We start from the raw sequence: 25,115 nt of genomic DNA on the forward strand, positions 1-25,115 counted from the left end.
CCTGATAGAACTCTAGAGCAATTCTGGATTCCCATTAATTAGGATTTTATAAAGCAATGTGGTAGTCCTGAAGATTTCTCAGGGTGTTTCTTATGAGAAGTTTTTCCATCTCATTTGGAGACTGGATGAGAAGGACTTACTAAGCAACAATAGACTCAAAAAGGAAATACGGTAATCTTGTTAAACCCCCTGAGGAGCTTATTGAGCTAAGGCTCCAGAGATGTATTTATACGTACACACACAGAGGTATTGTCTAGCTTCCTTCTTCAGGAGTCTCAGCCTTTTAGGTATCTGATATCTTTAAGCACTTTGACAAGAATAGAAAATCGAAAGGCAACTCCACCCTGTTGTAATGGACACCAAAGAGGTTAGCCAATTCAATTGGCAGAAAATTTAATTTTCTCCTGGCCACAGAAACTCTCTTGTTTTATATTTTGTTTTAAGTTTATGCTTTTACCAAGAAAATACTAATGGCCTACGCCCTGTGCAGAATAGAGAAAGTTTATCTTTTATACAGGGATCTCATCTCATCTCATCTCATCTCATCTCCATTTGGTGCCATGAGACAATAAATCATTTAGAGATTCTGTAGGTCTGTACTTTTCAAAAGTGTTTTTAGAGGCAGTATGGATTTGAAACCAGAAGTTCAGTATTTTAATCCTGACCCTGCCACTCTTTAGTTATTTAAGCATTCTTTTCTTTACCAGTAAAAGAGGGAATCTCCCCAATTAGACTGTAAGCTCTTGGAGGACAAGGACTCTCTTTTGCCTCTTTTCAAATCTTTAGTACTTAGGTATCTGGCACTTAGTAGGTGCTTTAAAGTTTGATTGATTGATTAAGTAAACTGGATTTCCACTGTGCTACAGAGGCAATAGAAATGCTTTGGAGTCTGAGGACCTGAGTTTGGAATTTGATCTTGGTACTGCTTGACACCCCCTGGGCTGTAGTTTCCCATTTATAAAAATGAGGTTGGGCCAGATAGTTTCTAAGGAACTGCAAATCTATGGTTCTCTCAAGACAGTTCTTTGAGGGATGTGGGGGCAGATATTATTCAACAAGTAGGAAAGTTAATGTAAAAGGGTTTATTGCTACTTGCCAAAGGTCCCACATAAGTAATTGAGTATTCAGTTCAATTCAATAAGTAATTCAATTACTTATGAACAGGGACACCTCTGAAAAAACTAAAGCTGTAACCCATATTTTCTGTCCCTTCATCCACTATTACTTTCCCTGGCTCCAAAGACATCCCTTAAGGCCTGATGGTGATAGCATTCAGGGCCAAAAAATAAAAATTGCTTCTGAACCCTGAACTAGATAACTATATAATCTTTTTCACTCTGGAACTGTAAAATCAGTGACTTTTTGTTGTGATAAATATAATTAGTTCACAATTTTTGATACTTCTCTCCATAAGAGACTTGAACAGCCAACAAGAAAAATACCCAATTTTTGCTGTGTTGCTTTTTGAAAAAAGAGGGGAAAATCAATAATAATAATAAATAGAAGTAAATTTTTAAAATTAAAAATAACTTTTAAAAAATCTAGGCCTTAAACCCCAATATGTCTTACAAAATATAACCTACCAAAAATTGTTTGCTGTGTAGTAGGTAGGATTCAAAACTGCCCAGGAGTCTAGGACTCCACCCCTAGAAAAAATATAAAAATGTAAATATTGTGAATCCTTTTGTGACTTTCTGTATCAGTATACATTTGGTTTTGGTTATACCTAATTTGACTGACGATCCCCAAAGTGAAAAAATAACCAAAGAAACACCTGCAAGTATTGGGCATGGAAATTTGACTTTATGCTACTGTAGACTTAGTAGCATCAAGAGTATGACTGAAATGTGATTCTGGAAGGGTATGTTAGAAAGATACGGAGTGTGAGCAATGGATAGAGAACCCAGCTGAGAGGTCACATCTGACCTCAGACACTTAGTAGCTGGGCAAATCATTTAACCCTGTTTGCCTCAGTTTCCTTATCTGTAAAATGAGCTGGAGAATGAAATGGCAAATCAGGCCAATATCTCTGCCAGGATAAAATCATAAAGACTGAATGAACATGATGGAACAAGTAGGGGAGTAAGAAAATCATTAACTTCAGCTTCTTAGGACCCATACTCAAATGTTGTCCTTGATGTATGTCCTCAAGAGACATAATATAAGTAAAGCAGGGATTGTAGATAGTAATAGACTTTAAGAAGTATTCAGGTAAGGAAGGGATGGTGGCAAACAATGGAGAATAGAAGAGATGTTGGTATATTCCACTCTGGAAAATGTACAGGAAAATACTCACAAAAATCTTGGATGAATCCATGTCTTCTCATCTTGTACAGCTCATGGCTTCCATAAAGCCACCCAGTCTATTGGATGTCATGTTCTAGTTCTCTTGACTTTCCACAGAGCTCTCTAATCTCTCTCCACTGGCTCTCCCTTTCCACTCTGCAGACATCCCTCAGCCTTTGAAAAAAAAGCTTCTCTGCATTCTGCTTGATCCTTTAGGCTTCCATTCAGTTTGCCGTTCAGTGGTTTCAGTTATATCTCATTCTTCGTGACCCCGTTTGGGATTTTCTTGGTAAAGATATTGCAATAGTTTGCCATTTTCTTCCCCGGTTCATTTTATTGTTATTGTCCATCCTTCTTTCTTGAAGAGGACCAATGGTATCTGAAGGTGATTTCTTGGCTTGCTGGGCAAGCTTCCAGAGCTGGGCAGAATACTCAGCTCATTGTTACCTCCAGAATCATTGCTGTCCTGTGGCAGACAAGAACTCAGGATTTAGTGGGGGACCCTAGCTTTTCTAAGTTAAGACCTTTCCCAGGTGCATTCAGTGATTAAGAACTAGATAATAAATGAGGCAAAAGATGGTCCAGTTCACCAACCCCAAACCATTCATCTGGAAGGGGAAAACCCTTAGAGCTTATGACTAGAACAGAAAATTGCTATTTACACTCATTCTAAGCAGTCAAAACCTAAATAGTGGCCCACAATGGCTTGGGTTGTGGAGTGATTTGGTTTTAAGGGTTGGTCAAGTAAATCCAAATGAAACACAATGAGGCTTTTTTTAAGCCTATTTTTTCAGAGCTATATTTCAAGAAGTCATAAATGAAAACTGCAAGACCAAAAGTCAAATGTCCCAGCTTTTTGAAAAAAGAGGGGGAAATTAATAACAATAATAAATAGAAGTAAAATTTTAAAATTAACAATAATTTTTTAAAAATCTAGGTCTTAAACCCCACTATGTCTTAGGAAATATAACCTACCAAAAATTGTTGATGGTGTTCATCTTTTGTTCTTGAAGAGGAAAAATGACATCATGAGGGTGATGTCTTAGACTTGTTTATTAATTAAACTAGGCAGAACTGACCAGCCTCACTCTCTCCTCCAGTCATCAAAGTCCAATGGTAAAAGAAAAGTCAAGGAGACTGACGATGGTCACCTCTCACCTCATCACAGCTCGTTTTACAGATGGGGAAACTGAGGCAGAGTTAAATGATTTGCCATACAACTAGTAAGTGTCTGAGGCTAGATTTAAGCTCACAAAGATGAGACTTCCCAACATCAGGGCTGATACTCTCCACTGTACCTTCTCCCTTTCTCTGCCAGATCCAAAAAAAATCTACCTGTATTTCCTGTATCCAACTGCTTACCCTCCCATTCTGTTCCCTTTCCCTTGCTGCCCAGCAATGAGTATTTGAACTATCCATTAATTATTCCACACTTTAGTCAGGCTCTATCTTATGGATGAGAATCCAAAAAGATGAAAAGGGATGGAGAAGCTTTGATTTGCAAAACACAGAGGGACTCCTCGTAATCTCAGTGTGTCAATTCTTGTCATATTATACTATAGAGTCATCTTTTTCCAATCAATCCAGCTTGTCTCTGAAGGCCAGGAAGTTATCAAAGGGCAGTATTTACCCTCTTCCTTTACTGCCACCCCTATTTAATGGGATTAGTCTAATTTCCAATCAAGCTGTTTCATTGTAAAACCTCAGAATCTTAGAACTACAAATGTCCTATCATTAATATGCCATCTGAGCTCCAACTGGCTGTCAGCTATTCTAAAGCCACAATTGAATTTTGATCAAGAAAGAAAATAGTAGAGTAGTGTTTGCTTTTTACATTGTAAAACATTTGGGATTAATTATTATTTCATTTAACATCTAAACAGTTGCTGTTAAAGATAGAGGTATGTTGGAATAATTAAAAAAAACCACAACCCATTGAGTTTTGATTCTGAGGAATATAGAATCTGATCTTTTACTACTTATGTGACCTTGGGAAAGCATCTTTGATTCTGTTTCTTTATTTCTTTTTTTTTTTTTTAAATAATAATAATGAAAAAATGAAGGTAATGAGACTAGGTAATCTCCAAGTATCCTAAATATCTCTAAACCCAAGTATCCTGAGATATGTTTTACACATTGGACCTGAGATTTTCAGCAAATGTAACTAGAAATCATGGAATTAGCTATTTAGAGCAAGAAAGGAAACTGTCAGATTTAACCACCTTATTTTGCAGATGAGGAAACTGAGGCCCAGTTTGAGTATTTTTCTAGTGAGATTTTTCTCTCTGTCCTCCCCTATTGTAATTTAAGTGGAAAACTCCAACATTTTTAAACAATGAAAAGCTAGGATATTATTTTTCACTATTTCAAAAAAGTTAGTGATTTCTATTTTAGTGTGATATATTTCATTTCTCATTTGAAGTCATACATACTTCATACTCAGTGCACTCACTTTCAAGTTGCTTTTAAGTTATCTGGCACTTATTTTGACAATGGGAATATGTAAGTCATAAATATATAATATTTCATGTTACAGTTATAGTGTTGATAACTCAATATATGAATGCAATTGTAACCTTGTCACAGAGTTCTGAAAGAATGGACAAGAAGTGGAATAACAGCGCCATCAAAACCCCCTTACCTCAAGAAATCATTATACATGGAAGTAATGAAAAATTACATGTATTCAACCGAAAGACTGAATGTGATACATTATTTACATTCATGAAAAATATTGAATTGTGCTTCTTGGGAATTAGGGAATGGATTTGCCTTCAGATTTAAGTGCTAGAAAAGGTCAGTAACCTGTGGCATTAATAACATCAGTGAAGGATAACCTAGGGAAATGGTGGTGGGATTGCTGGTCAGTTCCTATCTCATATACCCCATTCTTTTTATTTTCTTCCCCTTCATTCCTTGATTTCATTAAATTCAAGTCGATAGGCATTTATTAAGCACCTTATATATGCCAGGCATTGTGCTAAGCACTAGGGAAGTACATTCAAAAATGGAATGGAAAAATCCTGCCCTCAAGGAGCTTACATTCATCTACTTCTTTCTGGCAGAGAAGTTTATGGGTAGTATTCAGTGACATGAAATGCAAAAGAAGTTCATATTAATGCATATTTCCTGTTATAATGTTGCTAGGGATTTAAAAAAAATCAGGGGAGGGATCTGGAGCTCTAAATGAGGCATTATAATTTGATTGTACTCTGTGCAATACAAAATATTATGTAGCTAGCATTCAGTTCCATGATTTCATAACACATGATTCCTTGAAATAAGGTTGATTTGGCCAAGGTTTATGGTAATAGTTTTACTTTTTATAGAACTAACTGGAAATCACCTTTTGAGTCTTTCAGAGAGAAAAAGAGAGTGAGTGAGTGAGAGAGAGTGTATGTGTATGTGTGTATGTGTGTGTGTATAAAAATCAGAACCCATTACAACATCATTATTTGAAAATATCTCATTTGTTTTCACTTGACAAATGCACCACTTGTTTATCGCTCCCAAGGAGACTGTTACAGTGCATTTTTATGTTTGAAAATTTTTCTGCTTACATTGTGAATAAATGAACTTTTAAAGGAACTTCCAGTGTCTTGGGGTTTTGTTATTATAGCAAATTGAAAAGAATGGAATTATTATTATTAAATACTACAAAATAATTAGTATTCTGGATTTCTTTAGATACTATCTCACATTTTAATTTATTATAACATTTTAAGTTTTGAATTGTGTCCTCTTTAGATACTATCTTACATTTCAATTTATTACATTTTAAGTTTTGAATTGTGTCCCTTTCTCCCACCCCATTCCACATTATACGATTTGACAAAGATTTACAAATATATGTAAAACCAAACTATACGTATTTTTATTTATCAGTTCTTTTTCTGGAGATATATGCATCTTCCTTCATAGACCCTTTATAGTTGATTTGAGTATGGAATACTCTGAATATGTTATTCACAAATATTCTTTGAACAATATTGCTGTTACTGTGTACAATGTCTTGATTCTGCTCATTTCACTTTTCATTATTTCATGTATCTTTCCTTATTTTTTCTAAAATCAACTTATTCATCATTTCTTATAGCATAGTAGTATTTCATCACAATCATATCACAACTTTTCAGCCATTCTTCAACTGATGGATATCTCCTCAGTATCTAGTTCTTTGCCACCAAAAAACATTTTAGAACATATAGGTTCTTTTCCTTTTCCCCTACTCACCTTGGGAAATAGAATGGTATCTGATTAAATTTTTATTAAAGCTTTTGAAAGCTCTTTCTTTTTCTGGGAAAGTTTCTTTCTTTTTATAACCTCACAAACTTTAAAAGTTGAGGTTCATAGAATGTCCCTGAAGTCTTAGTGCACTTTAAAGGTTTATTGACAATTTACTTTTAGATCAAATAATTGTTTTACTCAGCTAGTCATTTTGATTACAACTGATTTGCTTTTTAAAAATTAAGTATAACTGGCATAAATTGTGCTGTGTTGTTTTTTTTTTCTCCTTGTTAAAGAAATTAATTTTTCTGTCCTATGTGGGGTACAAAGATTTGCATATCTGCATTCAAAAATGGAATAGCTACTAAATGAGCAAAAGCAGAATGCCTTTATTGCAAACAGGAAATGTACTAACAATACTTAACACTGACACTTAAAGCTATTTAACAGCTAATATTTAGTCACCTTTCAACAAAAAAGAGCCGTCTATAAACAGGAAATAATAAGATAGAGCTACACAGAACTCAGATCCAGGTCTTTGACTCTGTTTTCCACATGATAAATAATTTGTTAAACATAATTTTTTAAAATGACTTTAATAGAGTAAATTGGTTTTATATAGCTGAATTTTTCATTTTTTTCCTATTTAATTTTTTTTTTTACCAGTAAAATGTTATAGATTCACATTATAAATAGATTGGGTGTTTCCCCGATTCATATATCTATTTTTATAGTATGTAGAAAAAGTAATACTAAATATTTTCTCAGTATTTACATACTTTTAAGCTGTTTTGAATGGTCTAAAATGACCTGGAACTCTCACTAACCAATTATATGAATAAAACTCAATCAAGGAATCCATAACTTTGTGAGCTTTGGTTGAAGTACAATCGTTAGAGCCTAGTTAGGGCCAAAGATGATGAGTACAATAATCACCTTCCAAATTAGTGCTAAAGATGAGATCACCATTGGGAAACAATGAAAATAGCACTACAACAGGGGACTGCTGAGCTAGTTTCTAATCCACTAAGTATCAACCTTAAATATGACCTCACTGAGTTTGTTTCCTCATTGTATAATGAGTAAGTTCCTTCCAAGTTAGTTCCATGACTAAAGTACTTGTAAAGGAATAAGACTTGCTATGTTTTAAACCCCTAGCAAAGTGGATTATCCTACCTTTTGCGGGCATAGAGGAGGCAGGAAGGTTAGAGAAAAACCTGCCTCTAATTTCCCTGGATATATATCATCATGGGGATGAGAGGGGTCTGGGAAAGGAATGTAAACAGCTACCATCATAAGTCTGAGGCTGTGGAGAAGCAGGCTGAATCAGATAAATGGTTCCTTTCTGGAATTCCATGCAGTTTTGCTTTCTGATCTCTTACTGACTCTTTCCACCTCTTTCTTCTCTGAAGACTGTTCTCCCCACTACTCTCTAAGTCAGTTTTAATGCTCTACAGACAAACTTGTGTTAGCCTAGTTTTGATTACTGGTTTAAGTTTTCTTGACGTCATATTCAGAGCCTTTCTATCCCCCAGCATAGAGTGCCATTACTTACCAGGATAGTCATTTAATCACCAATATGTATTGGCTCAACAGCAAGCTCAATAAGACTCACATGCATTGAGCAGTGATAAGCATTTCTTATTTGTTGAAAAGAACATATATTAATGGAGAAAGGATTATTGTTTAACAAAAACTATTGAGAAAACTGAGTAACAGTTTGGCAGAAAATGGATGTAGACCAGCATCTTGCACTGAGAGCCAATGAGAAGAGCAAACTAATTTCATCAGAGTAGAGAGCTCCCTTTAAAGGAAGAAACTTCCTTTACCAGTACCAATAGCAATTGTTCTGCAGTTTGTGGTCCTGAAAAGTTGCATCACTTTAATATTACAATGTATGACATCATGATTCAAAAATACATGTTTTAATATTGAAAAAAAAATAAAGATTGTAAAGTTATATAAATCTTTTACAATTGTAGAAAGGCTGAAAAATGCTCAACCACTCAATCTACTCTTACTTTGAGAGAATTACAAAAGATATAGTTGATTAATTTGATTATATTAGAAAAAAACCACTTTTTATAAAACAAAACTAAAAACAATGCAACTAAAATAAAAAAAAGGTAGAGATTGGGAGGAAAGATCTCATTAAATGTTTCTGATAAAAATGTAACATTCAAAATCAATAAGGAATTGACACATTTGTAGAACTATTTTCTATTTGGCAAATGGCCAAAGATTATTTCAAACTGTTTTTGAAAAAAGAAATATAAGCTATTAATAATCACTTGAAAAAGTGTTCAAAACCTCTAATAATCAGAGAATTTACCAGACTTGTGATTTCACTGGTATAGAGAATTCCTGAGGAACTCTCCCACCCACCCTAAATGTAGGTCAACAAAGTTATCCAGAGACTGGTTGGCAAATTTAAGGCTGCTGGCTCTTTCTGTACAGCCCATGAGCTAAAAAGGTTTTTTACATTAAAAAAAGTGTTGTATTTTAAGATGAAAGAAACCATTATTATCTCTTGAGCCTAATATTTATTTGTGCATTCTTGGTCTAGAACACTAAGAAATTAAACGCCTTATTCAGGGTTATCTGTCAGTAGTGAGTCTAGAAGTCAGGTGGTATTCTTAATATCAGATCTCTTTCTTCTTTGCCAGCTTCCTTTTATGAAAATCAAATTAAAGTCATTTTACTTTATATGCATCAGATTTCAAAAACATTTAAATATGAAAAAAATTCAATATTGGTAGAATAGTAGAAAAACAGGCATGTTAAGTTTTTTTCTGATGGAGAAAATCTGGTTTGACCTTTATAGAAAGCATGGAATTCTATAAAGAATAGACTTACAAAGTAAAAGGTATAAAACAATGTTCACTTCCTTGGACACAGCAATTCCACTAGTAGATTTACAACCTAAGGATGTTATTGACATAAAGAAAATGACTTCTCTGTACAAAAATATCCCTATAGGATTATCTGTAATAGCCAAAAGCAAAATTAAAAAAAAGAAAGAAAAAATAAAAGAAATCCTAACAACTGGAAAATTATTTTAAATTGTTATGAGGAGATAATAAATTATGATTGTGTTATAATAAATACGAATAACTTGAATAATATATAGGAAAATATATGAAGTGATGGAGAGTGAAGAAAAAAAAATTTACACACTTCCTATAGCATTTATACACTTCCTATAGCTCTGTAGATAAAGGCATGAATCGATCACCAAGCCTGATGCCATTGGTACTGTCTTGTTCACTATATGGCTCAACTATTCTGGAAGCAGCTTAGAATTATGCTTTCAAAAGAGACTGAAGTGTAATTACCCTTTGACTCTTGAGATCCTCCCTGTAGGCATATATCCTGTCGAAATATTTTGGAGATCCGTATTTCCCAGTGCTAAAGCCCAGAAAGCAGGCTGTATCATGAGCTTGGAATAACAGTAATCCTTTGCAATCAGGATATATTCAAGCAAAATGTATTACTTGGACCAGCATCAGGTGTTCACTGAGAGATTTACTCCTCTGATTTCTCAGAGTTGTCCATCACACGTTCACAAATCTCTGCTCTTTGTCACTGACAGCACACTCCCGTTCCCATCACCTCGGGGTGGCCATAACCCCCCCAAACTTGAGACAATGACTGTTATCACGGGACCCAAGAAAATCTGTATTGTCCCAAGAAATGCTAACCATGAGAACTACCTCAAGATCTAAGAATGATTGTATGTCCCCATCATCAGCAGTGTGAAGTCCTCCTTTGGGGAATGGAGAAGGGGGCAGAGAGAGTTTCTGTTTGTGTTCTGACTCTCCTGTCTCTAGTCTTTGTTTCAGTTCCTGCCACCCACAGGTTAGAGGCTGGTTCCAGACCAGTTTACAGCCCCAAGGAGGTAAAAAATAGATCTCATCTATTCTATTCTATTTATAGCAATATTCTTGTGGCAACAAGGGGTGGAAACAAATCCATTTTATCCATTTAGCCAGTCAGTCTGATTAACCAAATTGTGGTAATGGAATACTTCACAAGTGATTATTATGAAGAAATGGGAAAACTTATATGAATCGTCACAAAGTAAGCAGAAGCACAAAAGCAATGTAAATGGAAGGGGAAACTAGCATTTATTAAGTACCTACTATTTGCCAAGTACTATGTTAAGTCCTCTACAAATATTTCATTTGATCTTCACAATAACCCTATGAGATACAGTTGAGGAAACTGAAGCAGATATAAGTCAAATGACTTGCCCAGTGAGGAGATATCTGACTGGATTTGAACTCAGGTCTTCTAGGCTCAATGCTCTAACCACTGCACAACCCATCTTCCTCTAGACTAGGAAAGAAAAAAAAAATCATATGTAATAACAATATAATAACCAGGCTTGGCCCAAGAGGAATTGAGAAAAATGTGCCTCCCTCCCTTACTTGCAGAGGTAAGAGACTATGAGTTGGAACATTGAAAATAGTCAGCTTGTTTAGTTGATTCCCTGCTATTTATTACCTTTGTGACATCACTAGGTCTCAGTTTCTTCATCAAGAACATAAAAGGATTAGATTAAATAGCTTTTAAGCTTTCTTCCAGCTCTGAATCTATGATCCTACAGTATGGATTGGTTAAATTTAATTTTTTTCCCCTTTCTTTTGAAATCTTGTTAAGAATAGATGGCACTCTGAGGAGGGTGACATTTTTGAAATACAAAAGGGAAAAAAAATTTTAAGTTAATACATAGGCTTGTTTCTTTTAGTGATAAACATACATAATTGCCTAAAATAATATTAAAATGCTTTTTTTCTTCAATATTTAGGTTCCCTTTCTTGTTTTTTGAAGGCTTAGGTTTGTATATGTATCTGTGTACATGTATGTTTTTGCAGACTTTTTTGGTATACTTTTAAATGCTCATTGAAAATTAAGAATTTATGGATTATTTGGTGGTACTAATACAAAAATATTTTTGAACAAGCAATACTCTCTTAAATAATTGGATTACTTCTCCTTTCTTTTCATTTACATAATTGATTTGATTCCCAAATTTTTGAGTACATAAAACAAAGGTAACTTTTAAATTAGCTCCTGTGAAAATGTTTATATATATATTGGGTCTTGGGAACCAAACTATTTTGATTGTATAGTACTTCTTCCAGTTTTGGTAAACCCTCAATTTCTAATGCTTATCAGCTGTAAGCATGAACAGATGACAGATTATCATAGAATTTTAGAAATGAAAGAAATCTTATATTCTCCAAAAAAGTATCTCCACTACAGCGTACTCCCTAAATGTCTATCCAGCCTTTGGTGAAGACCTCCAATGAAGAAGGATCCCATTATCTTCCAGAGTAGCCCAGTCAATTTAGGGACAGCTCTAAAAGGAAACTTCATGAAATTCAGTCTCAAGCTGCCTTCTTATGTCTCCCACCCATTGTTTTCTTCTAGCTTTCCTTTGGCTCCAAACTGAACTAGGCTAATTCCTTTCTCATTTAACTTTTTTGAGCTTTATTTTGATTAGAAAAATGGGGATAATGACATTTTAGTAACTATCTCACGGAATTATGGAACATAAAACTCTTTGTAAACTTTTAAGTACTGTATAAATGTCCACTACTGCCATCATTAATGAGGTGTCAGATTGCTGCCTCAGTTACTTAGTGACCCTGAGTAAATCACTTAATCTGTCTCAGTTTCCTCAAACAGAGATGACATTAGCATCTATTGCCCAGATGCTAATATCATCTAATGTGATAATAAATAAAGCACTTTGTAAACCAAGTGCTATCTCCTTGCTAGTGATTGTTACTATTATTGCATGGCCTCTGAGCTCTGTTCTTGATTTATGATGCTATGAATTGAACTGGAAACACATCTGGTTTTGAGGACAGGTGTTGGAGGGAAACACCCTTTCAACCACACTTTACTTATTGAGTTCTATTTTTTAGGGCTGGCATTTTCTTTTTCTCTGATGACTTTTTTGTGTAACTGTACTATCATAGCTTTACTTTGGAAAGAAATAGGTTGTCTGGGTATCCAGCTGGAAACTACTGGTATTGCTCTTGTAGCAAAACAGGAAAAGAGTATAGCTTGTGTATGAAAACAACTCTATTGGACTGTATTAAAAAATACTGAAAAAGTTCAAGTGTTTTTTTTTTTCTAAATCCTTACTAGGAAAGCTTCAACAGAATGATTTAAGAGGAATTTAATTCGTATGAGAGTGATCCCTCACACTTTTCCTGCTAGGAAATACTCAGTAAACCAGTCAGTTGACAAACATATATAAAGCACTTACTAAGTGTCAGGTACTGGATAAAGTGACTGGATCGAGGAGTCCTCAAACTGAGGCTCATGGGCCAGATGCAGCAGCTGAGGATGTTTATCCCCCTCACCCAGGGCTATGAAGTTTCTTTATTTAAAGGCCACAAAACAAAGTTTTTGTTTTTATTATAGTCCGGCCCTCCAACAGTCTGAGGGACGGTGAACTGGCTCCCTATTTAAAAAGTTTGAGGACCTCTGGACCATAGAAGTAAAAGAGATTTCCAGTCTAATGGAGGAAGGTAAGGCAGAAAAGCATGTAGAAGAGGAGGAGAAGCTTCCAGGTGAATAATCAGAGCAGAACTTTCTGTAAATGGAAGATTCCTCCAATCAGAGGAAGAGAGGTTCCTGAGGCATCCTCTCTGTGAGAGATTACTCCTTAGGTCTAGGAATTCCTGGCTTAGAGAAACAAAGGAGATAGAGGATTCGTTTTGAATGTAAAATAGAACTTAGACTCTGTGATCTTCTCAACAGGGCAGTCTCCCCTGAAAGCTAGACTTACCCTCTTGTAAAATCCTTAGCTCCTGGGTTGTCGTCCACTTTATCTCAGAGTAAACCAGAAGAGAGGAGTTCAGAGGGAAAGCCATTCACAGTAGTGTTGTAGTAACAAGGAATTAAGCATGTACTCAGGGCCCCCATACTCAGCACTAGTTCCTGCTATTCCTTAATAGAGTGTTGGAAGCCAGCCTGACATTCCGTTTCTTTGTCTATGTCACAGAAAGCACACAGGTGGCTAAACTCGCTGCCTAATTCCTTTTAATCCCACATAATAGAGTCCACCAAGGCAACGGCACCTCCCTCTCTGGGCCCTCTGGTTCAGCCATCAGATGCTTAATGATGGCCAAGGTCAGAGTTCGGTCTGTTTCCATGTTGGCTCTAAAACCTTGCAGTCCACTCTCTCCCACCTCAGCAAGGTCTCGGTGGAGTTGCCGTTCTTTCTAGTCTTTCTCCTTTCTCCATTCTGCTCCCCTTCATAGCCCACCTCGAGACTGTCTAGTTTTTAAATTTTTTGTGCTAGAAGGAATGCCTCCATGATCTAAAGCAGAATAGGACCCAATGGATTCTGTGCACAGCCTTCTGGGAGATCCTGGCATCTGTGTGGGGACATGCCCCAGTGCCTGGAACATAATGGACACACAATAAATGTCTACTGACTGATGGTACACACAAGCTGGTGTAGTTTTCGGGCTCATTTATGCCTGAATGTTTTAGTCCTGTCTTACCACAGATCCCTCATTCTGGATCTCCAGTGTTTACACCAGTGGTTCTCAAAGTATGGTCTAGAGAATCCTGGGGATCTCTGAAACCCTTTAGAGGGTCGACAAATTCAAAAGTAGTTTTTATTTCCAATATGGTAAATGTCTGTAAATATAATCTAGATAAACAAAAACAGTCTGAAGAGATCCTCAATAATTTTTAATAGGATAAATATACTGAAAACAGAAGTTTGGGAACCCCTGGTTTACACAATTTGACCTCACCTGTCCAACTTGTATACCACTATTTTTTAATATAAACTCTGTACTCCAATGGCCAGTCTTTTCTTGGACATTGGGAATATATTGCTCCTCCTGCCATCTCGCTTATGTTAGGATCCCTTTTGGAATTCTCTCCCTCTTCTCTATAAACACCTAAATGTGTCATCGATGTGGCTGATTAGCACCAAATATTGCTATTTAGGCACCAGATGATGCGCTTTAGGAGAAACACCCAGATTTGGGGTTCGTCATGTGAAGAATTCACAGCGGCTATTTTCTTTGGCAAAAGGCAGGTTTGTTTAGGGAAGAGATTACAGATAAAATGATGGGTTAGAATAGACAGCAGGAATGGTAAATATGAAAGAGTGGGAAAACATGAAAGATGAGTTCCTTAGTGGAACTCAGAATTACTCAATAGGAATAGGGCACCCCATAAGATTGGGACATGCCCTTAGCTGGCAAGTCAAATCATGAAAGGAACTCAGCCCCCTAAAAGTTAGCTAAAAGGAGAAGTGGGGTCAGGAGCATAATAGAGCTGGGAGAGATACCACATGGCAGGGGAGGGAAGGGGGGATTAAGGGAAAGACATCAAGAGGCAATGGAGGACTGACCCAACTGAAGGCAGTAGCTGAAGCTATGGACTCTAAATTGCTTTTAGGGAAAATTTAGCCTCAGGGACTTGATATAAATTGGATTTCTGATTGGATTTGTCCACAGAGGGTGTGACTCCAGAACTAAACTTATCTCTATCAAAACTTAGCCTTCTTTCAGGCTATAATTTAATTTTTAGCAATTTTTCAGTTTCTCTCTGCCCACCACACCCATCATTCCTCATCGACATGAACTGACTGGTCAGAGGAAGTTGGGGTGTCTCTCTTGTCTGACATCCTGTCAACCCCCCCGGCTATGTTCCTCCCATTTTTAGGGGGCCATTGACTAACAGTGCAGTTCCTACAATGGACTATTTACTTCAGAGATCTAGCCAGGTCAAATACAAACATTTGCCTCAACAACTAAGGGGCACAAGTAACCCTCTTTATACAACTTCGTTCTCTAGGAATGGAATTAAGTTTACTATTTAGCTTACCTCTTACATAACATGGTCCTAGAACATGGTTACTAGCTTCTATTGGGTTAGCCCTGGACCCTTTTCCCTGAGGATAATTGCTATTGATCTGGATTTCTGGATGGGTATGGCTTGACTCCTGATCCAGATCAGAAACTCCACTTTCTTCACTTAGAATGAGAAAAAGAGCAAAAGAAAAGGCCAAAGATCCAGGCTTTTTCCTTTATCCCTCTTCCTCCTTCATTCTTTTCCTTCTCTTCTTTTTTCTCTTTTCTTCCTCTTCTTGTCTCTCCTTTCTCTCTCCCCCCCTTTCTCACCTTCCTCTCTTGTGTTTCTCTTTTCTCCCTCTCCTCTCCTTCCTCCTTGTCCTCCCCAACTTTTGTTCTCTGTCTCCTTCCCTATTCTTCTGTCTTTCTTATTTACCATCTCTGTGATTTGGAATAAATTCCTTCATATTTCTGGGTCTCAGTTTTCTTCTTATTCACTCTTATGCTCCTTCTGTTCCTTTTCCTTTGTGATCTCTTTTCTATTTTTCTCCTTCCTTTTTTCCCCTTTTCCCCCTCTAGTAAACAACTTAAATTTTTATAACTTTTTTCTCTTTTTTCCATCTTTTTTCTTCAAATCTTTATTAAAATAAAATAGAATGTATCATAATAGTAAGCTCAACTATTTCATACTTAAAAGGATATGATCATGGCCAACTCACTACCCTTTTTGTCAAATAAAGAAGCATTTATTAAGCATCTACTTTGTGTCAGGTAGTTTACTTGCTATATTAAGTAAGACTATAAGCTTTTGGAAAGCAGGAACTGCCTCTTACAGCTTCATATTTCTGCCCCTAAGAAGTGAACTGGAGCACACTGTGGGAATAAAAACCACAATTCTTATCTGAAAGGGATCAATAATCAAAACACCATCTAATTCAGTATTATACACACAGTAAGTAATGATGACACATTCTATGATCTTTCCCTAAAACAAAACTGTGGATACAATGTAGTTTCACTTTATTTTTATTCAACCTCCCCTACTTTCATATCCCATTTTACTTATATTTGTCTATTCATCTTTAAAAAACACTCCACTCTAAGAATGTAACTAATGGACAAATGACATGAGATTACCCAGAGGCTTGGAGAACTTAAGAATGTAGAAGTACTTAAAGTTTAGAAGAGTTCTAGAAAGAGGAAAACTTAAGGCAAGTCTTTTTAGATTGAAGATCATGTCCTGGCCAGAAGCCCAGCTCTCTTTTGTCCTAATGATTAATTTCTTCTAATTGCTCTTGAAGACGGGATGGCTCTTCATCTAATTGGGAAGTATGTCTTTAGGACTTTTGTTATCTTTAGTATTTGAATCAAGTGTTCTAGTATCTGCAAGGAAGCTTAGGCTGGGTAGACTAGATTGGTAAATTAATTCAAGACAAATCAAGTGATTTTTTAAAAAAAGATTCCCCACCTATATCAATGGAGGAGGATATATATATGTATATATATAATATATGATATATGATCAGTGGTAACATATGAAGGGAATATTGTGCCCAGGAAAAATATGGAAAGCACACATATTGGGTACTCATGTGGCCAGAGCATACACTTAGAGGCACACAGGGGAAAACATGACCAGGATAATTTGTGACCAATTCAAGACATACCTCCCACACTGCAGAACTATCAGTATCCTCCAGTAATGCCATTGAAATGCTACTCCCAAAACTTTCCACTGGCCATTGCCTCATCTTTGTTTCATCCCTTCTCTTCTATTTTACCCCTGCTGGTCTTAAGCATAGCATGAAGTATATATAAATAAAAATACTTGTTGATTTATTGAATGATTGATTATGTTTGCCAAGCTGTTCTTTGCTATCATATGCTAGGTGTTATTCAATTATTTGCTACTGCTCAGGACTGAGGTGGAGTGCCTAGAAACTGCTGGGGCAATGCTAATGTTCTTTTAGTACTTAGCTGAGTCTGTGATTAAGGCAGCCAACAAAATCTGTCAGACTCCCTTAGGCTTTTGTCCATTTTTGGATTGCTTTTCTCAGTTGTAGACTCACAGCCTTTGCCTTCCAACAACTATTTGATTGGTTTAGAAAAAAATCTGTTTTATTCCTGTTAATTAACTGTTTGTGATTTTGTATTCCTGAAAATCTTTGGAGCCTTAAAAAAGAAGGCACGTGACAAACAAAACAAATGCAGCCAAGATTAGAAGAAAAGCAGAAAATTGGGGAAAATTTTTGATAAACTATTTCTGATAAAGCTTCATTTCTCAAATATAGAGAATTGAACCAAATTTATAAGAATATAAGTCATTCCCCAGTTGATAAATGGACAAAGGATATAAATAGGCAGTTTTCAGTTGAAGAAAAAAATTATTTGTAGTCATATAGAAAAATGCTTTAGATCACTAGAGTTAGAGAAATGTTGATTAAAACAACTCTAAGCTACTACCTCACAACTGTCAGCTTGGCTAATATGACAGGAAAAAAATAATAAATATTGGAGAAAATGTGAGAAAATTTAAACACTAATGTATTGTTGGTAGAGTTGTGAACTGATCCAATCATTCTGAAGAGTAATTTGGAACTATGCCCAAAGGGCTATAAAATTGTGTATACTCTTTGATAACAGCAATACCACTAGTAGGTCTATCTTCCAAAGAGATCATAAAAAAGGGCAAAGGACCTAAGTGTACAAAAATATTTATAGCAGTTCTTTGTGTAATGGCAAAGAATTGGAAATTGAGAAGATGCCCATCAATTGGGGAATAACAAACAAATTGTGGTATATGAATGTAATGGAATATTATTGTTCTCTAAAAAATAATAAGCAGGCTGATTCCAGAAAAATCTGGAAAGACTTACATGAACTGATTCTGAATGAAGTGAGCAGAACTCAGAACACTATACACAAAAACAGCCACATTGTGTGATGATTAACTATGACTGATGGCTCTTCTCAGCACTACAACTATCCAAAACAATTCCAAAAAATTTCCCCACAAAAAATGTTATACACACCAGGGGAAAGAACTGTAGCCTCTAAATGCAGATTAAAGCATACTGTTTTCTTTTTTTTTTCTTTGTCATGATTTTTTCCCTTTTGTTCTGATTCTTTTTTCACAACATGATTAATATGGAAATGTTGGTATATGTATAACCTATATCAGATTGCTTGTTGTCTTGGGAAGGAGTAAGGGAGAGAAAAAGAAAAATTTGGAATTCAAAATCTTACAAAAATAAATGTTGAAAATGATCTTTACATGTCATTTTAAAAAATACTATTAAGTAAAAAAAAGGAAGAAAACAAAAGAAAAAGGAGCTGTGTGAAAGCTGTGGTACAGAGACTTATCTCTTCCCAAGGTTCTGTTTGATTGCTATGCTGGTAAAGCTAATGACTCCAACAAAAATCATATAAAGAAGTCAAGGTCATCATCATTCATCAAATCTGGCTCATATTACTGTCTTTATTACGAATATCTTTCAGGAATGAAACCTCAAGATGTAAAATCCAATAAGCAAATAAGGTCTGAGTGATTGGGCATTTTCAAGGACAGATTATGAAAGAATGACCACAGGTTTGCTCAGCCTTCAGAAACTTTTTTCTAGCCAGGAAGAAACCTTGTTGACTTCCCAGCTATAATACAGAACAGCTAAATGGTGTAGTGTAAATTATAATAGGCATTTCAAAAAGAAGGTGAGGAGGATACCAAAGAGAAGGTAAGATTTCAGTTGTACCTTGATTTAAAAAAATGTTTATTCAATAGCATATGGTGATAGATATTGTGCCAAGGTGCTTGGCTACATATTTGAAAGCAAAGCTCTTTCAAACTTTTCCTAACTCAAAATTATAAAATTGAAGAGTTGGCAGGAAACATAATTTTTTTTCCAGTCTTCTCAAGTTTATGATTTTTTGGGGAAAAAAATGATAAATACCCAAACAATCATAATGCAAGACAGAATTGGATGAGTGTCCTGAGAAAGTTGCAAATAAAACATTAAGATCAAATGTGAGAAAAGATTGTTTTTTCCTAGCTGTGGGGCTTTGGAAAGGCTTCATGGAAAGACTAATGGGGCCATATTTCCAGTTGTTTCAGGTCTTCTCTCTTCAATGTATCAAAAGAGCATTCATTTCATCAGTGGGTACTTCTTGATTCATGTGTACCACAACTCCTTAATTGATGTTTTCTGGAGCTGCTATTTTAGTATCCCATTTCCCTGAATGACTCACAAAATTTATGGCACTATTTTGGGCATTACCTATTCAAATCCAGAGCTCCAGACCCTATCATTATATATTTATACCAGGTCATGTCACAAATAAATGCAGAGTTAAATATGTTCAATGAAAACAGGTTAACAAGGTAAATATCAAGGAATAGAATCAGATTGTAGAAGTCTTCTGCAATTGCTCCAAATATCTCCAGCATCAGTCAATCCTCCATTAATTCCTACTCTCCCAAACATAGTAAGAGGGTCATGGCACTGGTGTTGAACACGAAAGTTTGCTCCACTTAATTGACTTCCATCTCATCTCAGTGCAACCATCTAGAGAGTGTTGACTTTTCTCAGAGCCAGTGTCTTCAAGAGATACCTGAGTTTCAATGTGCCAACCTCAATCTGTTTTATGCCCACTTCTCTCCTATGGACACCATTTTTTCCTGCCATTGCATCTTGGAAGATTGCTCAAGGTCCAATGATGCTGTTTTTTAAAGCTTGAAGAGTGGAGTTTCATTGTCCCCATCCAAGTTCACAGTCACAGATGCTACATGTGATGGGCTCATAAAAGATCATCTAAAATATATAGCTTAGGGAATTACTTCTACTGAGTAAGAAAATCCTTTCAGTTTCAAGAAATAAAGGAAATGAATAGTCCATGGATGTCTCTTCTATACTATGATCAAAAATTTCATCACACTGGCCATCCTTGTCTGTGTTTGCACAATTGTCCTCCATCACAAAACTCCTCCATCATGGAGCTGAAGAAGGGCTTAAAAAAGTGTTAGAAGTAAAAATGTAAGTCAAAATAAATTATGCTTCAATAGTTCAACAAATTCAGGATCTTCATGAGCCTTTTTATAGTCTCTATTTTTTTTTTTTTTGCAATTATTCTCTATGTCCTTCCATAAATCATCTATGTAGGATCTACTCAATTTGCTGAGCATTTGGATGTTTTGGGGATACCATCAGCAACGGGCTCTTCATCTGCTAAACATCATTGAACACAACTAGCCCATTAGTGTTATTACATTATTTTTACTTTAATTTATTCTGAATAATTCTTCAATGCCAGTGCATTCAGTTACCATTTTATTCATTTTTTCAGTTGCATCTGACTCTTGGTGACCCTATTTTAGGTTTTCTTAGCAAAGATTCTGAAGTGGTCTGCCATTTCTTTTTCCAGCTCATTTTACAGATGAGGAAATTGAAGCAAACAGTGTTAAGTGACTTGCCCAGGGTCATACAGCCGGTAAGTGTCCAAGGCTAGATTTGAACTCAAGATGATGGATCTTCCTGACTCTAGGACTGGCACTCTACACTACCCAGCTGCCTGTTGTTACCATATTACTCTATTTCCTAATTTCCAAGAAGGTTTACTGGTTACTATGGTTACTAGAGATTATGAAACCTGATCAGTGGTGTAGTAAAAAAAGAGATTTGGAGTCAGAGGTCTTAAGTTCAAATTCTTAGCCTGCTATGTATTCTCCACATGACTTTAAGCAAGCCCCTTCACCTTTGCTCATCTGCCAAAAAAGGAGTTGGAATGGACTATGTCAGGGTCCTTTCCAGCTCTTAACTTCTATTATTCAACAACTTTATTTTCAAATATTCCTTGGTTGGATGGTAGGCATAATGCAAACTGGTCTCCTATTTGTACAAAATGTTACTTACTCCCTTAGAAGGTACTTGCAAGTAATTTGGGAAATCATCAAGGTAGACATTGATAGTGAGAAATATTGTGGAGGATTAATGAAAAATCAAAGATTGGACTTATCACTTTGGGTAAAAATTCCATTGTAGGCATTAGATGATTTTTCAGTTGTCTTGTATTCCCATTCTTTACCACCTCCCTCCCCAAATTACCTTGTATTAATTTTGCTTATATTTTGTTTTTCCTGTTGTTTCCCCCAAAAGAATGTAAGCAACTTGTGGGCAAGGGTCCTTTCATTTGGGTCTTTGAATTCCTAATACCTAGCACAGTCCCTGGCACACAGTAGGAGCTCAATAAATGCTTATAAAAGAGTTGATGTTAAGAATTATAGCATTAAAAAGACTCTTCTTTGCCATGATTTCTGTACTTCATTTGCCTATTGGACTGGGTGGGATTTTAGCTAAAGCTTTATCTTTCTAAGGAATATTTATGTAGTAGACACACTGGAGACCAACTGGAAACTTCTGATTTTTGACTTTGTGAGAAGAAAGTCTGTGGCTCTGGAAATTTTCTTCAGAAGACAAAGGGTATTGGCTGGGACCAGAGGTGGAGGACAGGTGTGAATTCTCAGCCTCTGCCATGTTGTGATAAGATAAGGGACTGAGTTATATACCACACCTGCTCCCAGTAGCCATATTGATGAGATTATGAGTCTTGAAGAAGACTCAGGGGAGGGAGTTCTCCATGATTTTATATATGTATTAAAAAATTGCCTCACCTTTACCCCATTATTCCATCAAATATCCTATTTTCATTCTTTGCCTTTATTACTGAACTTCCAATAATGATAATACCTATCATTCCTCCGCCACACCATTTATATGTGGAACCATCAGTTATAGTGAATGGTGAAGTTATGAATGCTGAGGCTGAGTTCACTTACCTTTCCAGGAGTATCCACCTTTATGAGATTGACACTTGTATTGCCAGAGCTAGCTCAGTGTTTGGGAAGCTCCAAAGCAAAGTATTTGGCACCTAGAGCCATTGTTTTGACCCCATTGTTGTATTTCTGTGAAACCTAGACAGTATTTTATAGATACAAAGACTGAGGAGAAAACATAAGGTAACACAGGAAGTACCTGAAGCAGGGCTTCCTGATTCCAAGTCTGGTGCCCTAATCACTATGGCACACTGCTTCTGAGAACAGTTCAACAGTAGGATGATATTTGAAGAAGGGGGATGCTCCTTCCACAGCAAAAGCACTTGAAGTTCGCCATCAGTGCTACAGACTCAGAAGAACGCAAGGCAAAGGTGGTTTTTGTTCCTTACTGGAAAAAGTCTTAATTGAAACCACAACTAATCTCTCTAGGGCCTTCCTATTTGCCAAATCCAATGGCCTTTCCACTTGGAGCTCTGATATACTTCTGCTCTATTTGCATGTTTTTGCATATACTTGCACAGATTCCCTCCTACTTGAAAAATCCTCATTTTTGGCAGTCTGCTCTCTCTCCTGCCTTTCTGTTCCTTCTCAATTTCTTTCAGTGGTTGCTCTTCATCATTTCATCACTTAAGTATGTTTAACAATTTTCCTTTCTCTTTTCCCACAAAAAAAAAGCCCTTATAATAAATAGGCATAGTTAAGCAAAACAAAATCTTACGTATGGACCCTGTCCCAAACTGTATGTCTCATTTTCTATGTTGTCAAGAGAAAGATAACAAACCTTTAAGTTTTCCAAAATGTATTTCATGTTTTGATTCATTTTTGTGCTTTCTGAATATTAGTTGGTGATCCACCTAGCTGCCCCACCAATACTTCTATCTCTGGACTTGTCATCCCCTACTTGAGAAAACAGCCATCTCCTCCTTTCCTCTACTCTCCTTGTAGCACTATTCTTCAGCCCATTCAAAGCCTATTTGAGATGTTTCCTCTCATTTTAGCCATTTATTACATTTTAATTTGTAATATGGTTGTATACATGTCTCAATTCCTATACTGGATGCAAAGGTCCTTGTGGGCAAAGATTGAGCATCAATTTCCTTCTTGATAGCTCTTGTATGTGACAAGAGTACCCTGAATATAATAATCATTTAAACAGATTTCTTGAATTTGAATTAAATTAGATCCTCTCCACCTAGAAGGCATCTTTTTTCGCTTGAACTGGGACCTCTTTAACAAACTTGCTACACTTTACTTTGCATTTGTACTGGAAACGAGGTGGCACAGGACTGGAGTCATGAAGACCTGAATTCAAAGGCAGACTGAGATATATGTGGCAGTAGCCAAGTCACTTATCTGCTGTCTGTGTCAGTTGCTTCATTTGTAAAATGGGGATAATAGCACCTACCTCTTAGGGCTGTTATGAAAATCAAGTCAGATAATATTTCCAAAAAGGGGGTAGCATAGTGCCTGACACATAGTAGGTGCTGTATGAATGTTAGCTATTATTAAATTATTTTTATTTCTGTCGCATGTCTTATCTATCCCATTAAACTCATTTAAAGTCCTAATGTAGAAGAGCTCTGTCTTGGTCATCTTTATTATCCTCCTGAGTGTCTAACCCAGTGATTTGGAATCATATTTCCTAGAATTGCTGAGGTAATCTGATTTGAAAAAAATATTTTAAAAAGGTTTCACTCAAATGCAATTCACCTGCAAGTCAAGCACCACGGTCCTGATGTCATTGATCTTCTTCAAAAACCAAGGACCAACGACAATGAAAGGGTATTGATCCTTTATTGTCATGAATTCTGAATCTTGGCTCAGGAAAGAATACAGGCACTGTGCAAAGAGTAAGCACTCAATGAATACTGACTGAATAAATGAATTTAAAAAGACTATATTTCTAGAATTCTTTCACAGTAGTCTTCTTCACACATGCCATGTTCCAGGCAGATTGGCTTACTTGTTCCCATTGAAGTCGCCTAGTATCAATATATTTATTGATAATATGACTGGGAGTCTCCACTCAAACTGGCCTGCAGTCCATCTACCACCTCCATTCTTCTTATTTTAGGTTCCCCTGACTTCAAGGTTCGGCTCAGGTTGGTTATTGGTTATTATCCCCCTCTGGTAACTGACTTTTCTCTCTTCTAGTTATTATGAATTTACTTATTTCCCTCAGAGGTTGTAGAAATGGCTAAATAAATGGGAGGTGAGCCCAGGCTGGGAAGACAAGCCACCAGCAGAGGAAGTTCACAATTATCTCTTTGACTTCTTTGAATGTGTTTTATCTTCCAGTTTTGAAATGTGAGCCCATTGAGGACAGAAATGGTTGCTAATATTGTTGCAGCATTTACTGAGTATCAGCTACTGTGCTGGCACTTTTTAAATCGGTATTATATTATTTGATCCTCAAAACAAGTCTAGGAGGTAGGAGCTTTTATGATTCCCATTTTACAGTTGAGGAAACTGAGACAAAGGGAGATTAAATGATATTATATTCTCTGAGCCAAATGGGAAATATCATGGCACCTACATCTCCAGCTGGGAGAAAGAAACCTAAAAACCCTAAATGAGCTATTCTTGTTATTTTTGGCTCTCTGGCACTTCTCACAAGTATCAGGTTTCAGTGGAAGATGCCTTCATGGGTCAAGTGAGGACCAGGTGGCCTCCGGCGTCCGACCTGGCTGCAGAGCATAGACTTATGCACCACGAGAGCCATCTAGTCCGACCCGCTGGTTTGACAGGTGGGGAAACTGAGGCCCAGGCAGACTAAGTCCCACAAGACTTAGGAGTCAAAGGGGAGATTTGAACATGGAGCCCTTCCTAAAGGCGGGTCACTGTGTTTAGAGGCTCGGACGCTCAAGGTCCCTTTCAGTCTGCTTCTATGACTCTGGGATAGCACACAGTAGGCAACTAACAAATAGTTATTGAATGAATGA

At 36.4% G+C, this 25,115-nt stretch overlaps 1 long non-coding RNA gene across 1 annotated transcript in view; it reads right to left on the bottom strand.

Annotated features, from left to right (window-relative positions):
* LOC127551275 (uncharacterized) overlaps positions 1 to 13,904 on the bottom strand; it is a 28,036-nt gene extending 14,132 nt beyond the window's left edge. The window contains exon 1 of the long non-coding RNA XR_007951043.1: positions 13,322 to 13,904. This is a non-coding gene — a long non-coding RNA (uncharacterized LOC127551275). The remainder of the gene's footprint in view (positions 1 to 13,321) is intronic.
* Between the last annotated feature and the right edge of the window lie 11,211 nt (positions 13,905 to 25,115).

The sequence above is a fragment of the Antechinus flavipes genome, chromosome 1 (assembly GCF_016432865.1).
Source record: "Antechinus flavipes isolate AdamAnt ecotype Samford, QLD, Australia chromosome 1, AdamAnt_v2, whole genome shotgun sequence".
Lineage (NCBI taxonomy): Eukaryota > Metazoa > Chordata > Mammalia > Dasyuromorphia > Dasyuridae > Antechinus > Antechinus flavipes.